Here is a 17,892-nt window from a genome sequence, read left to right on the forward strand (position 1 = left end):
AAAACATGTACCTCTGAGAGGCGTGCAGGACAGGGGCAGACATGTCAGGCTACCTCAAATTTCTGCACTGCTTCCACATGCGTGACCCTGTATTTTGGGGGGCCTAAAGAGCTGCTATTTCTGAAATATTCCTGAGACTTAGAAGGGCAATCAAAAATCTTCACAAACTGGGATGCCAGTTTCATGTGCTTGAACAGTGCCATGGCTCTGGGAACCGGATCTCCAAATCCCTGCACCTGTCACCTGCCTCTTCGTGCGAGGCTTCAGTCTCACAGCTCTAGCTAGGAGCTCGGAGCAAGTGTCTCCCAAAGAGGACTCTGGCCCCGACCCTTCTCCAGAGCTCTCCGTTCACTAACCGAACGCCGGACGTCTTACCGGCTCTGCCAGGAAAACCATCGCGGGGCACCCGTGGGGCAGGGGGGACAAAGAGAAGCTGGGAGCCACGTCAGAAGACCAGGACGGGCCACAAACAGAAGTGAGAGGGTCTGTGATAAGTGCCTTCCCTGTACTGTCCCCTCTAATCCTCACAAGATCCCTCCCAGGCAGGAGCTCTCACTCCTCCATTCCAGAGATGAGGGAACGGAGCCTGAGGGAGACTAGGGAAGCCGCTCGGGGCAAACTGCCAGCAAAGGAGCAGGAAAGCAAGGACCGCAACCCAGCGAGTCGGGCTCCAAATCCCAAGCACCTGCACGTGCCAAATCCCCAAGAAGAGAAGGGATGCAGACTCCGACAGGTAAACTGTGCTCTCTGGTCAATTCAAGAGGCATCTCCTGAGCACCGGAAAGTATGTGCCAGACACTGTGTGTGTGTGCGCACGTGCGCGCGTGCACACACACACACTCTCTCACACACACCATTATCTGGATTCAAATCCCTGCTTGACCCCTTATTAGCTCTGCAAGCTTACACCAGTGAGTCAGGAAAGAGTGTGCGCGTATTTATACATACACAAATGCAGACAGAAAGAAAAACAGACCGAAAAAGGAATATGATAAACAAATAGGACAAAGCATAAGGACTGAGAACCTGGGAAAAAGAAACAGGAGCTCCTTGTACGAGTCATACAACTTCTATGTTAAATATGAAATTCAATCAAAACAAAAAGTTACAGAAAAACTCAGAGCAGTATCCAACCATAACCGGACGCGACCTGCTCCGGGGGTGGCAACTGCTCGGGTTTACAAGCAGCGCATACACGTGGCTGCCCCGGTCCAAGATTAGCAACGAAGAACGTGGTTGAAGACGGACCTGCAGCTGGAAGGAAGGAAGAAACAAGAGACGGGGGGTTGATAAAGCTTCAGACTGAGTGGTGGGGAAAAAAGGAGAGCTGGAAGGGACAGGAGGCTCCAGCCAGAAGACCGACACTCGCATCCCATGTGTTGGGGGGAGGGGTCTGCAGTTGTCTGAGAAGTAGGAGTCCCCCACAGGGAGATACCGCTCTGGATCTTACAGACAATGACCGCACCAAGTGCTGGGGAGGGTGAAGAGAAAAAGAAGTCCTTGTGCACTGCTGCTGCGGACAAAATGATTGTGGGAGCTTAGGAAAACACTCTGCCCTCTCCTACAGAGTTACACTCGCAGTTACCAATGATCGAGGAATTCCACTTCTGGGTGTCTACACAAGAGAAACAAAAACAGACGCCACCCAAAAGCTCACACATACGTGTTCACAGCAGCACCAGGACGAGCCTAAAGCTGCAAACAACCCACCGTGCGCCCCTGGCAGGCGGGGGCAGTAACTGTGGTATATACATGTACATGATGAACGCGGACTGCCAACAAAAAGGGACAAGTCAAGACCATTTAATGGGGGACAGGGCAGTCTTTTCAAGCGCCAGCGGTAGGAAAACTGGATCTCCACATGCCAAGGAATGAAGTTTGACCCTTACTTTATACCACGTACAGAAATTAACTTAAGATGGATCAAAGACCTAAGCACATAAACTAAAAAACTCCTATAAGAAAACATAGGGCTAAAGATTGGACACTGGATTTGGCAATCATTTCTCACATATGACACCAAAAGACAGGTAACAATAGATAATTTGGGTATTATCAAAATAAAAAATTTTATCCATCAAAGGACACAATCAACAGAGTAGAATGCCAGGCCACAGAGAGGGAGGAAAAACTATGTGCAAGTGCTACTACTGGGTAAGGAATTAATATGCAGAAAATATAAAGCACTCCTACAACCCAACAACAAAACATCCAGCACAGTAACCGGCAAAGAACTTGGACAGACACATCCCCAAAGAAGACACACCAGTGTATGACCAATAGCACACGAAAAGACACTCAACATCACTAATCATTAGAAAATACAAATCACAACCGCAATGAGGTACCACTCCATGCCACCTGGACAGCTGTCTTCAAAAAGACAAAGGAGGGGCACCTGGGGGGCTCAGTGGGTCATGATCAGGTCATGATCTCAGGGTCCTGGGATCGAGCCCCGAATTGGGCTCTCTGCTTATTTTTAAAAAAGAACCACCAAAAAGAGAGAACTTCAAATCGTGAAATTCACAGAGACACCAAGCAGAATAGTAATTCCTGAGCAGCAGGGGTGGGGAGTTGTGGTTTAACGGGCACAGAGATTCGAGATGATGAGAAAAGTTTTAGAGACGGACAGCAGTGATGCCTGCCGATCCGCGTGCGTCTCCTACCAATCCACTCTACACTTAAAAATAATTTTAATGGCATACACACACACACACACACACACACACACACACACACACACATATTTTAAAGCTTTTATTTATCTATTTATTCATCAGAGAGAAAGCGCAAGCACAAGCAGGGGGCGTGGCAGGCAGGAGAGGCAGACCCCCTGCCAAGCAGAGAGCCTGCCGTGGGACTCGATCCCAGGACCCTGGAATCGTGATCTGAGCCGAAGACAGCGGCTTAACCGAATGAGCCACCCAGGCGTCCGTAAATGGTATATTTTTATGTGTATTTTACCACAATAAAAAATAAATAAGAGATAAAAGAAAAAAAGAAAAATGGACCGAGCTAATGACAGATGTTGCAACAGGGACGCTGGTGACAGTCGGCAAACTGGAGAGACCGCATAAGAGTCCATGGTTCCACCCACACGTGGAGAAAGAACCAATCTACAGGACACAGAACAGGTCCACTCTTGCCGAGGACCGGCGCTGGGCATGGGACGCCTTTACAAAGAGGCTTGAGGGATCTTTCCGGGCTAAAGGAAATGTTCCAAGTGGAGTCTGGTAGTAATTACACAACTTTGTGAATTTATTTAAAATTACTGAATTGAACACTTACTAAATGGGTGAATTTTATGGTATATAAATTAGAATCATTAAAAAAAAACACTACCATACTTTCTCGTGTGGATACAGATAAACTAGTGTTTACACAAACTAGCTCACCCTTCTGGTGAGAATATAGAGTGCTTCAACTGTTCTCTAGAACAAGTTTAAAAGACTAAACTATCGTCTTCGACCCAGAATTCCTCTTCTTTGAATCTACCCTAAGGACACCATCACGGCACACTGTTCTGACAATACAAAGATCAGTCCCCAAGTAAGAACGCGGGCTGCTGGAACGGACTCCGGAGCTTCCCGGGGCAGCACCGCGCGGCCATCAGCCCCGATGCCCTCGCCCGTCGGCCTCTCGCGAGCAGCGCTCCGGCCGCAGGGCCCGTTTCCAACTGACACACAGCAGGCATTCGTATTTTAAGTGAATAAATAATTGCATGGAAAGATTTCACAAAATGAAACTGTGATTCCTCAAAAAATTAAAAATACATTTGCATGTTCATAGGAAAAAAAAGCCTAGAAAGATATAAACGGAAAAGACCCACTTTCACCTCTAGGTAGCTAGATTCTGAGTGAAAAAAATTTTTTTTTTTTGGTCTATCCATTTTCTAAATTTCTAATAATCAACATGTATTATACGTCCACAGCTGAAAAACAATTTCAGCATTGGAGATACCTCAAGCAGTAAGGTGTAAGGCGTGGTCTTTGGAATGGGCTGCTCAAGTTCTGCGGTACGTAAGTCAAGGGAGTTTTAAAAATGTACTTATTCAGTAAGAATTCAGCCCTTCCTGTGAGCCAGCCACTGTACTAGGCTCTGAGGAACAGATAACACAAACCGAAATCCCCACATTTACCGAAGTGGGAAGTCCACTGCCAGATACTCAATAACCTGAGAATGACGTGGAGAAGACGATGAAAAGGAAAGGAACTACGGCAGAAAGATCACTGGTTTCTCAGGAAGAGTAACGGTCTTACAAACAACAAAGGGAGCCAGAAAACGCAGGCCTCACGTCCCCTTGAACCTCTCACTGCGGGGTACGGCGTCAGCGGCCATCACCTGCAGGAACCATGGAGGGTGGTAACCTCTGGGATGCTGCAATTTGGGGCAGGCCACGAAGAACCACTCTGGGAAGAGCTAAGGGCCTTGCCCGCTCTAGAAAAACACCGCAGAAGCACAAGCAGAGCGCGCCGTGCTTAGCACGGAAGCGAAACAGCCATGGTGGCAACGAACTGCTCCAAAGACTCCAGCAAGCTCAGTCCGTAGCTTAGGAGGTATTCCTAGGCTCAAAGAGGCAAGAGGGCCGTGACGGGGTCCTCAGGGGCTGGGCTAGCATCTCTCCTTCATCTCGGTGTTCCCAGAGTCTAATATAACGAGCCACGTCCGCAGGCTAATAGTGTCAAAACCCCTCCATGGTTTTCTTCAAAGTTCAACATAGCTCAGTAACTCGTTCCCAAAAATACCTTTGCCTAACTTACTCATTTATTTCAAGGGCACTCTCAGCTGCTTTACCAACTTGGCTTACTAACTCCAGTCAATTCTGACCTCTCTTTCAAATGCAAATTAGTAGTTCCCGTCTGTATTTGATATCTCACATCCCACCCTTTTATGCAATTACACCTGCTTTAAGCCCACATCTTCCCACATTTTTGCCAGTAATGCCTCAATCATGAGACAGATCTCATGATAAGTCTCACCTAATCTCTTGTCTTCTGAGCTGATTTCCAGTAAACCACCTGGGTACTCTCCTCATCTCCCCTGCCTGTGTTACTAACCAATGAGCGCGAACACTAGGTATCTTAAATGGTCTAGGCTTGAACAGATTGAAAGAGAGGCAGAGTGACCTCAATTCTAACCGCAGTTGGTTCTTACCAGCTGTATAACCTTGAACCCCTACCGCCACCACTTTACTGCCAAAGCAAATACTCAGGCAAATATCCAGGATCAGACCACTCCCCAGATCAATGATCCAGCGGCTCTCCACCACTAAGAGAGAAGACGCTCCGCTGGCCTGCCTATCCAGCCTCCTCCTGCTGCCGCTCTGCCTCCTGGGGGTCTCGAAGCCCTCAGCCTCTGCACGCTGCTCACTATCACCCTGTACATACTCTGTTCTCCTGTCAAGGCCTACCTGATCCCACCCCTTTTATTCTCTCTGGTTAGCTTTTAGTATCTTCCTAACTTAGTCCAAGTCCTTCTTCCTCTATGGTCTTCTCTCATTCTCTGCGCCTGTCAGAACTTCATGTCTTCTTCCCTTGTATCACTAAATATTTTAATCCTGAGTCTGTTTCCCCAGGGTACCATAAATTCCTGCCATAGCACCTAGCAGGTGCTAAGGAAATCTGTGGACTATTTGTCAGTGTGGCTACCACCACCAACCGCTCGCAGGGCTAGCAGGTTAAAAATAACGCACATAAAAAGAACAGTGTTTGATACAGCACCATTTTTTTTTTTAAAGATTTTATTTATTTATTTGAGAGAGAGACAGTGAGAGAGAGCATGAGCGAGGAGAAGGTCAGAGAGAGAAGCAGACTCCCCGCGTAGCCGGGAGCCCAATGCGGGACTCAATCCCGGGACTCCAGGATCATGACCTGAGCCGAAGGCAGTCGTCCAACCAACTGAGCCACCCAGGTGTTCCGATACAGCACCATTTTTATCTGTACCATATCCACATCAGAAATTTCTGTATAAGAAAATTAAGGAAGGTAAAGATAGAGTGACTGATTAATAAATCTCTACAAAAAAAAAAAAAATTCTGATTTTGACCTCACAGGAAATCAAAGAACCAGAGGACCTGAACTCAGCGGAAGATGGGGAGAATGCACGGTCTCATCCTCACAAGGACCCTGGAGCGCTAGAACTCCACCAATTCCATCATCTGAAACTCACTGGGGTAAGGAGTACTCCGTCTTACCTCTCCCAGGAAGTTATCTGAAAGTGGCCTTGAGATAACAACCCTAAAGTTCAGGAAGATCAGGAAAAGACCATGGAGCTTCCCAAACAATCCTGGCAGTGTCCCCACCTTGAATATCTTTTCTTCCCCAAGCAAATCTGAACGGCAAGATCACGCACTAGTGTCAGACTTGAGAAATTAAACAGAGGCTCTGTCACCTCACCAGCTGTGTGACTTTTTAAGTGGCCTCTCTATGCGTCAGTATCATTATCTGTGAAACACAGACAGTAACACCCAGCTCATAACAACTGTTGTGAGGACTCGAAAAGTCAGTATGGGAACAAAGAGAAACTTCCTCAAGTTGACAGAGTATCTACAACCTTCCTATGGGTGGCATCATACTTGATGGTGAGAAACTTGAAGTTTCCCCACAAAGATCAGGAACAGGCAAATACGTACCCTCTTTTCAACACGGTGCTGAAAGTACTAGCTAATGCAGTAAGACAAGAAAAAGAAAAAGAAAGTATACAGATTACACAGGCGGAAATTAAATGGTCTTTGTTCACAGATGACATGACTGCTGTGTGGAAAATTTGAATCAACAACTACAAAAAACCCTCATGAAACTAAGTGGTTATAGCAAAGTTGCAGGATATAAGGTTAATATATCAAGGTCAATTGCTATCTTATACATCAGCAATAAATTTAAAAATTAAAAACACAATACCATTTACATTAGGATCCAAAAATGAAATACATAGGTAGTATAAATCTAACAAAACACGCATACAACCCATATGAAGAAAACTACAAAACTCTGATGAGCAAAATCAAAGAACTAAATAAATGGAGAGATATTCCATGTTTATGGGTAGGAAAACTCAATATTGTCCAGATGCCAGTTCTTCCAAAATTAATCTACATATGCAATGAAATCCCAATCAAAATTCCAGCAAGTTATATTGTGGATATCAACAAACCGATCCCCAAGTTTATATGGAGAGGCAAAAGATCCAGAATTGCCAATAAATGATGGAGGAGAACAAAGTTGGAGGGCTGACACTGCCCAACTTCGATTTAGTATGAAGTTACAACAGTCAAGCCATATGGTATTGGGTAAAGAAAAACAAACAGATCATTAGAATAAAAGAGAACCCAGCAAAAGACCCATACAAATATAGCCAACATAGCCAAACGATCTTGAGCAAAAGCAAAGATAGTCTTTTCAAAAAATGGTGCTGGAACAATCAGACACCTATATGCCAAAAAACGAATCTAGACACACACCTTACACCCTTCACAAAAATGAACACAAAATGTATCATGGACGTAAATGTAAAACACAAAACTACAGCCCTCCTAGAGGATAACAAGGAGAAAATCTCACTGACCTTGGGAATGGCAATTACTTTCTAGATGCAACACCAAGTGCAAGATCCACGGAAGAAGAGCTGACAAGCTGTGAGAGGCAATGTCAGGAGAAGGTGTAGACAAGCCATAGACTGTAAGAAAACATTTACAAAAGACACATCTGATAAAGGACTGATCCCAAATATACAAAGAACTCTAAAACACTGGGCCAAAGACCTTACAGATACCACAGTAAAGATACAGAGATAGCTTCCACATCATACATCATCAGGGAAATACAAATGAAAACAATGAGACAGCACTACGCACCTATGAGAATGGCAGAAATCTGGACCACTGACGGCATGAAATGCTGGCAAAGATGTGGAGCACAGGAACGCTCAAGCTTATAGGAATGCAAAATGATACACCCACTTTGGAAGACTTATATGGTGGATTCTTCAGTACCAACTACTTTACAATCCAGCATTAACAGTCTTTGTACGTAAGCAAAGGTAAACCTGGAGGTTTGCAGCAGCTTTATTCCGACTGATAGTAACTCTGAAGCAACCAAGATGTCTTTCAGGGTGGATGGATCAATGAACTATGACCCATCCCCACAATGGAGTATTAGTCCGTGCTAAAGAGAAAGGTGCTATCAAGCCATGAAAAGACACAGAGGAAACTTAAACACTTATTATTACTAAGTGAAAAAAAGGCAATCGGAAAACACTACATGCGGTGTGACTCCAACTGTGTGACATCGTAAAAAAGGCGAAACTATGGAGACCACAAAAAGATCAGTGTTGTTGGGGGGGGAGCTGAGGAGAAGAGGATGGATGAACAGAAGGACTACAGAGGATTTTCACTGCAGTGAGATACTCTGTACAATACTATAATGATGATACATCTCATGTTTGCCCAAACCTACAGAATCTACACTACCAAGAGTGAACGCCAGTGGACTCTGAGTGGCTATGACGTGTCAACGGAGGCTCATCGCTGTAACAAGTGTACCACTCTGGTGGCGGATGTTGGTAATGGGGGAGGATATGCATGTGTGAAGACCCCGGGGGTACGCAGGAAATTTCTGTAACTTTCTAGTAATGTTGCTGTGAACTGAAAGATCCTCCAAAAATATTAAACCTTTTTTAAAAAGTTAACGTGTCTGATACAGTGTTCACGTGAGTTGTGATTACTGTGCTAGTCCTCCTCATACTGCTGTCACCACTTCTCTGCAGAGAAGCCTCTGACACCTCACACAGCTCAGTCACACCATTCCCACAACCAGAGCACCCTCCGTGCCTCTTCAGCACCTCGCGAATCCCAGGAAAGCTGGAGCTTACTAGGTAAGTGGGAAATCGCGTGGCCCCCGAACCAGGAAAACGTCCGTGGAAGCCGGCTAAGAGTCTATGCTTTCATTACTCTCCACTTCACCATTCCAGGGCTACCCCTTCCAGGTGAAAAGAATAAAAGTTTTGCTATCTAAAATTTAAAAAAAAGAAAAAGAAAAAATAGAAGAAAAAAGAAAAGAAGGCTGTCACTGCTCTAGTCTCAAACATATCTAACTTTCAAGACGTGCTTCAGATTTTACTTTCTTAGAGTTTCCTGATTACCCTCGCTCACAGTGACCGTTCTCCCTGCTGAGTTTCTACCGCCATCATTTAAAACAAACCACAGTCCGGCACTCAGTAATCCGTAATACCGACCTTCAGGACACGGAATATTCATACCCCCAATTTCTTCCAATAGTGCGGGGACTGGAAGGACGGGTCTTTCAGCACTTTGGCAAAGTCACCTGACTAGGTGACTGGGTCAGTCCAAGAAGGATTTGCTCTTTGAAACTATTATTTTAAGCAATTAATGAGACCTTTTCAGTGTAGGTTTTCATTTTAAATAATCTGTCAAGAATAATTTTTCCCACTAAAACTGATTCTATTTTATAAAGTTCTATAGCTACTGGGATTTGAAGAGAGATACACTATACACTTTTAAGCAATTATCTAAAAAATTAAGGAAAATTATTGTGTATTCTATTCATCAACACTGAGTTATACATTCTTTTCAAATCATATATTGTTTGATTACTGTAATATATAACACAAAATTCATTAAATCAACTATTAGTTTGCATTTTTATTATTTAAGAAAATAGTAAAGGATTACTTTGGATAATATGGCAAATTAAAACTTTTGAGAGCAGGATGGAATTTCCTACCTCTAAAATACATGAATGGTAAAACACCACAAAACAAAACCCACAAAAACTCCTGCTTTTTTAACAGACAACTATGAATTTTAATTAAAAGTGTATAATTACATTAGCTTCCAAGTCCAGTTATAGATTCAACCGTTTCCAAAACCAAATATTTACCTATATTTTTGAAAGTTCTATCCATGTGATCTTTTTCTTTTAATACCACATCCTTTCCAAGCTTTGGGGGAAAGTCTTTTTTTTTTTTTTTTAATTGACTAAAGGTCATTTTGCCTTAAAACATGTTGGAAGGGGTGGTGGAGAGAGATGAAGAGAAATGAAGTGACATATTTGAAATGAAAGTGATTCCAAATCAACTACGTCTCCATTTACCTCAATATTCTTTCTACAAAAAAATCTGCTGCAGTATTTAACCTGTTGTGATACTATAATGTCGGGTGCAGGAGAACACACTCAGCCCATCCTCCGCGGCGTACGTCCCCGGTGATCACAGGCACGAGGCTCCTACCCCGGCTGAGAAAATGCACACACGGGCTTCCAGGAACAGCCACGTGAAGGCCGTTAGGATTTCAAAAGGCTCTGATAAAGCGCGTCTGCACTTTGTCTAATCTTCCTCTCACACGCGCAGGTGTTAGCTTTTATTAAATGTGAAGAACGCAACAGCTTTGAAATTCAAAACCGACGACGTATGGAAAACTCCCTCTATCTTTCCTACATCTCATCCTTTGATCTTCTATTCTGGACATGCTAAAGTGTCTCAGACATTTGGAGTGTTCCAAAAAACTGTCAAAAATGTTTTTTTGAGACCCTTAAAGCACTTTTAGACTCTGGCAGCAAGTTTTGAGCACGCCCTAGAAGAAGCTGCACATGGTTGGTGAGAGGATGAAATGAAGTGGTGTGGGGGGAAAAGGCAGAGAAGCAAGGGCCAGCTTAGGAAGGCTCCAGGCTCAGCGGTCAGGAGGAAGGACTTCGGCCCAGCGCACCTGAGTTCAAAGCGTGTCACCGCTCACCGGCGACATCAGCCCTGCACAAATCACACTAGTCAGCCTTTCCAAAGCGTCCCACTTGTGAAGTGGAGGTAACAGTGCTTACCTATTCCGGCCGTAAGAGAACATTTAGCACAGAATTAGCCAGTAGTGTTACTCATCCTAGGAAGCTGAGAGAGTTCAAGTGGCAACGAGGAACACTGAAGAACTGTAAACAGAGAAAAACAGGCACAACCTCGCAGTGAAGAGTGGATTGTAGAAAGCCGAAACTGGAAGGGAAGAGGAGCTGAGGCTGTTTTACTAACCGAAATGAGAAGCCATGGACTCTAGATCCTATGGATTTAAAACGGACAGGAGGGGGAGACGGCGGGCTCAGACCGTGGGGTGTGCAGCTCTTGACCTCAGGGTTCTGAGTCTGAGCCCCACGTTGAGTGCAGAGACTACTTAAAGGTAAAAATTTGGGCGTCCAGGTGGCCTAGTTGGTTAAGCAACTGCCTTCAGCTCAGGTCATGATCCCAGAGTTCCAGGACTGAGTCCCACATCAGGCTCCCTGCTCAGCTGGTACCGTGCTTCTCCCTCTCCTCCCTGCTCCTGCCCTCTCCCACTATCTCTGTCTCTCTCCAATAAATAAATAAACAAATATGTTTTTAAAAAGGTAAAATCTTTTAAAATAATTGAATAGAATCATTAGGAGGCGGAGGCTCACCGGGCACAAAGAAGGAGGAAGAACCAGAGCCTCCGGCTTCTGCACACCTCCCACTTTCTGGGCCAGGAGGGAAGAAAGGATGGTAGGATACTGCTGGGAGGGTGAAAAAGGCAGTTAAAATTGAGCCTTGCTGAGTTTCACATAGGTATGGAAGAGAGACCTTTGTGAGCTAGATGGACATGGGTTTCAAGATTTCAAAGCAATCTGGATTTAAGATACAGACCTTAGAACCATTACTATGCACAGGCTGTTAACTGAAGATGTGGTGCTGGAGGACACCCAAGAAGGACAGCCTGAGAAGAACATTAGGTCAGAATCCTACGAAATTTCAATACTTAATGATTATAAAGAGGAAACACTTGCAAAGCACAGACGTCATAAAAAGAAGCCAGAGTAGTATCATTAAACTCATGGGAAGAGCTTCAAGAAGAAAAAAGTAGTCAACAGTGCTAAATTTCACTAAGAAATCAAGTACACACTCAACAAAAATCCGCTGGTGGGGGAACATGGTGTTTATTCTGGGGAAAAAATGTAAAAGTATAAAGAGAGATAGATGGATCTGCTCCTTTTTGCCAAAAAAAAAAAAAAAAAAAAACAAGAAGAAGAAGAAGAAAGAAAAAGAAAAAAGTCTCAAGTTCATTTTTTTCTAATGATATCCAAAAACGAAAAATCGGGTTGAAGTCAAACAGGTTCCCAGACATCAGTTAATAAATGAGCCAATTCCTAGAAATTGTCAATAAAAAATACTTTCTAAAACATTTACCTCCTTTTTATAAAGAAGCCTCACACGAAGAACACTGCAAAGCGGTACAGCCCCTCCATTACACAGACCAGAGACACCTGGTAAATATGAAGCGGCTAGTTCCAGGTTCTCTCCAGTTTCAGCAACTGAACGCCCATTCTAATTTTACCTCGTGTCATTAGACAAAAAAATCCCTGTATTCCCCTTGAAAGGAGACTAACAACAGACACTCTGAATGCATTTAATAGTCCCTCTTAGATCACTTTTTTCCTAATTCTTTTTTTTTTTTTTATTTGACAGAGAGAGATCACAAGTAGGCAGAGAGGCAGACAGAGAAAGAGAGAGAGAGGAGAAAGCAGGCTCCCTGCCAAGCAGAGAGCCCGATGCGGGACTCGATCCCAGGACCCTGAGATCATGACCTGAGCCGAAGGCAGAGGCTTATTAACCCACTGAGCCACCCAGGTGCCCCACTTTTTTCCTAATTCTTAATGAATAAAATAGAGCGATCACTATTCTTAGGCCTCCCTATTAGCTCATTTAAAGCGTTTTCTTCTCCCACTAGAAAACTGGCTTCTACTCTGAAACCTACACACGGAAATGTTGCTACTCCCTAGTGCTGTCAATCAGAGAGCGGTCCAGCCCCCACGGGGCACGGGGAAGATGGGCAGACGGGCAATTCCCTGAGAGCCCCAGGGGAGCAGGGGGCCTTCAATGTGACCCACAGCTAAACCTGCAAAGACTTTAGCTACTGAAGACTTTAGCTACAATCTTTATATTTACAATTATCTTTTCTATTGTAGCAACAAGATCCATCTGTTAAGATTGAAAAAAAAAATACATTTTCTCAAATTCAGAACAAAGATTTGTGATATAAATATTTAAGCACCAACATAAAGTGTAAATATTCAAGTGAAACCCAAACAGTTTTTCTATTCATGAATGAAGAATTTACCTGTGTAAGTTCTGATACAGCCACAAAATTTAAATGCATGGAAAATGTGTTTCAAGGTAACTATTTCACTAATTACAACAGATGAGTTTCAAGCCCTTCTCCTCCACTTCAAATACTAAGAAAAACCCAAGGGTCTAGAAAACTCAAACTTCACCTGTTGGCAAACAAAACAGACATTTTAAAACAGCGTTCCCCTGCAACAAACACAATGACCAACATTAGCTCTGCAAGTTGGGAGACACGACGTTATCAGTAACTGAAGAAAAACTTCACAGAAAATAAACAGAACTGCAGCTGTGCTCAGCCCCTCTGCACAGTGAGAGCTTCCCCACCGCACAGTGAGAGCTTCCCCACCATTGATCACTGCCTCCCTTTTACCAATTAAACTAGTATTTCTGTCTTGAATTTTGCTTTAAAACAACTTTTCAAGTTTCTTCTGGAGCATCAGTTCCCAAGTTCATGAGCTGAGCAGGTACCGCCGAGCCCACGGAACACGCTAGCTGTCAAGTGCACATGACCAGCCCTCGCCACCAAACAGAGTGCTCGCAAAGACAAGAACAACACGGTCTGCACTGCTGTGTGAGTGCTCGGTCATAGGAGACCCATGAAATACTGGAAAGGTGTTGATGTACCATTTTAAAATGTAGATCTACAAATACTAATTCTCCTTCTCTACCATATAAAAAGCCCCAGAGATGCACAGTGACAAAGGCTGTCCACACCTGTTCAGAGGCAGGTAACGTTAAGTGGTCCTACTGCAGCCCTTCTCTAAAAATGTTTCTGATAGAAACCATAAGAAAATACTTCTCCCAATACGTGCTTACTAGAAGCAGCGCGTACCAGAAAACCTGGGCTAAACAGCAAGGCTGATGTGAAACAGGAAGCCCCGTACTTACTGACAGCATAATAATAAATAAAATATCCAACCAAGATGTAATCCCTCACTTAAGCAGGTAAAAATTTTTCCAATTTCCTTCAGCTGGTTTTTATGTCCAGAAAATGACTTTATATTCATCTACATCTTGGAAAATGGGACTTAGTTTAGGCAAAAACCAATCAGAGAGCTTCCGAGGCACACTTTAATAGAACATTGAAGGGGCTACCCCTTGGACAAATCTTGAAGCACATCCTGTTGGTGGCAATATGAACTGGTCTAACCTTCCTAAAAAGCAATTTGGCTACTGAAGTGTTCATATCCTTTCATCTAGGTCAGCCCACTCCAAGAATTTTTCCAGAAGAAGAAAAATCTGGGAAAAAGGAGGAAATATTTTTAAAGTACACACAGAAGTCTGTTTCACACAATGCTATTTACAAGAGTGAAAATGAGGAACAATGTAAATGTAATACAGGCAGAAGACTAGACCGATTAAGGTCCTGCTGACTTGGGAGAACTGTACAATTACAACTAAACCAGTTTTAACAGACGGCATAGTTTAGTGAAAGAAAAATCTAATATAAAAGCGCACTTATTTACAATTATGGGAAAAATACAAGAGTCTGGCGAGGTAAGAAGAGGGAAAAGCACAAGAGCTCCGCACAGTGACTCTTCCTAAGTTCACCATTACTGCTGTCACCGCGGCGGCGTCTAAGCCCGGAGCCGAGAAGCAGGCACGGAAACCCCGCGGCCCAGCACACGCAGCGGCAGGCTCGAGGGCCGCGCAGGCTCGCGGCTGGCGACCCCGTGAGCTCCGAGCACCTTCCTCTGCGGATGAAAGCACAGCAGGGCGCGGACAGCGGTCTCTGGGAACCGGGCGGGCCGCAGGGCCCACCGCGACGGTCTGGCGCGTCGGGAGAGTCGGCGGACTCAGAGCCGGTCCTCGCGAAGTTTCCGGCCCACCCACAGCCCCGCACCCCGGCCCGCGGCAACTGCGGCGGACTCCCGGGCCCACGTCTGCAACGGACGGGTCTGAAGGCAGCAGCCAGGGCGTCCCCGTGTGCGGCTCGGAAGAAGTCAGGGAGCCCCTGGACCCCGGATGCCAGCTGGCCCGCCCCGAGCACGCCGCCGGTGAGGGGCGCTGGGGGAGCCCGGGGCACACTGCAGGGGAGCGGCTGGGGGAGCCCGGGGTACACCGTCATGGGGGGGCTGGGGTGAGCCCGGGACACACTGTAGTGGGGGGTACCGGGTTGAGTCCCCAGCACAGCAGTTGGGAGGCGGGGTCCTCGGGGGTGGGGGGTCGTCGGAGTCGCGGGGAGGGCCCGGCGGCCCTGACCGCCCTCGCGCCCCAGCCGCCCGCCCTCGCGTGGATTCAGCGACCCCGAGCTCAGGGGCACGCCCCGTCCAGAGCCAGCGGCGAGGAGGCCGGGCCGGAGAAGCGCAGTGGGGCTCGCGCCGGAGACCCCGAGCTACAAAGTCAAGTTGATGCTCCCGACACCTATTTCCTGTCCAAACAGCCCTTTTGTTCTGCTTCCCTGCTCGCCGTTAGTGGTCGCTTTGCACAGAAAGAGCTCGGTGACAGAACCTGCGGCACACAGAAGCACAAAGGAGCAGAAGTGCAAGATAAAGGAGAATTAGGAGATCGGAACAAAAATCCTACCACCAAAACCTCCACAATTTTCTGTTTGCTTCCCCTCAGATTAACTTCACTTGAAGCTGTGCTCCGCGGCAACCGAGCTTGGCCGGCAAGCCCCGCCCCCTGCACGCCTACTGGCCGCCGAGGACACGCCCCGCCCCGCGCCAGCGGCCGGCCGCTGCGGTTGGACGCGGCTGACGTCCGTCATTTTAAAGAACTTTTCCTGGCTAGCAGGTTAGGCGGCGGCGGCCGAAAGCCCCGGGGAAGCTGGTCTCTTAAAGCGACAAGCAGGCGCGGTTTCGGTTTCCCAGGGCGGCGCGCCGGCTCGCTCTTTTGTCTGCGGGAGAGCGCGCGGCGAGGCGCCAGACCCCGGCCGGCCGGCCCCGCGCGCCTGCGGTCCCCCACGGCGCTCCTCCCCGGTCCCTGCAGGCTCTGCACAGCCGGGAGGGCACCGGGGAGTCGGGGAGGACACATTGCTTCAGCAGAGTTCGCGCCTTCTCCGCGGGCGCCCCGCGAAGTCCCGCCGACTGAACGGAAGCACGGCCTCCTCCGAGACGGAAAACCGGCGCCGTCTCCGCCACGGGGAACGGCCCCGGCACGCTCCTGCCCGCGCCTCCGAGGTCGCGGCTGCTCCGTCCCCAGCGTCGCCGCGGGGCGAACACCCGGGCCTCCGACTCCGACACTCTGGCTCCGAGGGCACCCAGGCCCCGGTCTGACGCGTCCGCCCCGGGGGGCGCACAGCCACCACCGACCGCCCGCCCGCCCGCCACCGAGGAAAGGCCGCCGGCCGGCCGCGCACCATCCGTGAGGCTCAAGAGGCCCTGCTCGTTCGTTCTCTCCTCTAATTCCGGCGGCGCTTCCTTAAGGCACGGTTTGGCGGCCTCCTCGGGCGTCCACTGATTTAGGGGGCGCGCGCACACGGGCGGGGAGACCCCTGGGACAACACTGGGCGACAGGAGCTGCCTCCCGCAGAGATCCGAGAGGCCCCCGCACGGGCGCTCCGGCTACAGGCCGGCCGGGTGCGCCGCAGTCCACCGCGCTCCCTCGCGCAAGCCCCGCTCGGCCCCCGCGGCTGGTCGTCCAGTCCTCCGACGCCGACCACCTGCCCGCCGGGCGCGGAGCTCGCCCCGCACAGTCCAGCTGTCACCTCTACCAACATTTCAACCGGCTTACAGACACAAATCCGAAACGCAGTGTGCATGAACGTGGTTTCTTCTCAGAATACTTTCAATACGTTTACATAAAAATTTTTAAAATTGAATGTATAGTTCTCAAAGTTCAAAACCTTGCCAGCATTTTCCCGGAAAGAAAATCGGTATATTAGAACAACACGAAGCCAACAAACTTGTCTTGAACGCAAAGCGAAGTCTGTAGAGACTGAAATGCACGTCACGGCAAGTGGACACGAATACGGAGGAACACCCGCGGCAGCCCAAGCGCCGCGCATCTGCTCTGCGCTTCCAGAGGACACACGGAAACGCCCAGGCCAGTTCACAGAGGCCCGGCCCCAAGACGCTTTGCCCCAAGATGCTTTGCAAGGATTCGCGGCTCTGAAAGCCCAGCACTCCAGGAGTCAAGTTCGGGTTTTCTCCCCACTGTGAGGACACTCTCCCAAAACAACACTGGAAGCAGAAGAGGGACGGGAGCAAATAAAAAGAACACATAATTTGAGTTACAGCACAAAACTGGAGGGGAAAGGGTTCAAGACGGCCAAAATTTGACGGGGCCATAGGAAAAGAGATGGCAAGCATTTATATATTAAAATTTGGCAAGCACAAAATTACTAGACAGTTACAGGAACCAAAAAACCTTTGCTCCGATATCAATGTTTCACCTCAGAGTTAATTATTGGTATAAAACAGATCACATTACATACACTAAAATAACACCAGGCCCACTCTCAATCTGTAACAGAAATACAGATGTAGTTATACCAGATTGTTCACAGATCTCTAGGACCTGTATGAAAGAACTTCACCGTGATAAATATCATTTTAGGCGGCTCACAGGATAAAAATAAGGGGATTTTATTCTACTTCTAAATCAGCAGAAGAAAACAGCAACAACAAATCAAAGGAAAGCAACGCCACAACTGAGATTATTTGAAAACAATATTGCTTCATAGGAACAGGAAGCCTGCAAAAGTTCCAAGGCTCCCTGATGGCACGGGACAACACCGCTTTTGGAACATCAAGTATCCAAAGGACGTACTGTGTATTCTTGGAGGGGATGAGCTCAGAAGCCTTCCCAAACCCATCA

General features: G+C 47.0%; 1 protein-coding gene across 1 annotated transcript in view; it reads right to left on the reverse strand.

The window, feature by feature from the left end:
* Positions 1-15,741, reverse strand: part of LOC111152715 (zinc finger AN1-type containing 6) — a 57,660-nt gene extending 41,919 nt beyond the window's left edge. The window contains exon 1 of the mRNA XM_022511294.1: positions 15,658-15,741. The gene's annotated coding sequence lies outside the window, so the exon portion shown is untranslated. The remainder of the gene's footprint in view (positions 1-15,657) is intronic.
* Positions 15,742-17,892: the final 2,151 nt, after the last annotated feature.

This window comes from Enhydra lutris, unplaced genomic scaffold (genome assembly GCF_002288905.1).
Source record: "Enhydra lutris kenyoni isolate GAN:26980312 unplaced genomic scaffold, ASM228890v2 scaffoldscaffold29, whole genome shotgun sequence".
Lineage (NCBI taxonomy): Eukaryota > Metazoa > Chordata > Mammalia > Carnivora > Mustelidae > Enhydra > Enhydra lutris.